The sequence below is a fragment of the Sinocyclocheilus rhinocerous genome, unplaced genomic scaffold (assembly GCF_001515625.1).
Source record: "Sinocyclocheilus rhinocerous isolate Xijiao unplaced genomic scaffold, SAMN03320098_v1.1 scaffold711, whole genome shotgun sequence".
Lineage (NCBI taxonomy): Eukaryota > Metazoa > Chordata > Actinopteri > Cypriniformes > Cyprinidae > Sinocyclocheilus > Sinocyclocheilus rhinocerous.
In genome coordinates this window covers 2,517,794-2,518,162 of record NW_015641018.1, presented here as the reverse complement: position 1 = coordinate 2,518,162, position 369 = coordinate 2,517,794, and positions in this window count along the sequence as shown.

The window sequence follows — 369 nt, the reverse complement described above, 5'->3', positions numbered from 1 at the left end:
ACGAAATCCTCTGACATTTTTCTTTACAAATCCTCGTTTTGTGCTTCTAATTCATGAACGGCATTTTGTTTTGTTTTGTCTCTGCGTTCGTCACTATTCACGAAACGTCGATGTCTTACGTCATCCGCCGGAACAGCTTCATTGTACCACAGTCAGCGGAAGTGATTGACACAATCTGTATTGTTAAAAGCGCTATATAAATAAAGGTGACTTGACTTGACAAATTCCAAGGTTGTCCAGTTGCCAGATCTTGAATGAAAAGCATCTTTCTCTCACGATCGACGCATACAATTTTCAACCTATTTGTCCCTTCAACTTGGCAACCTACAGCCCAGTGATGCTATTGATATGTGCGCAGGTAGTACCGCG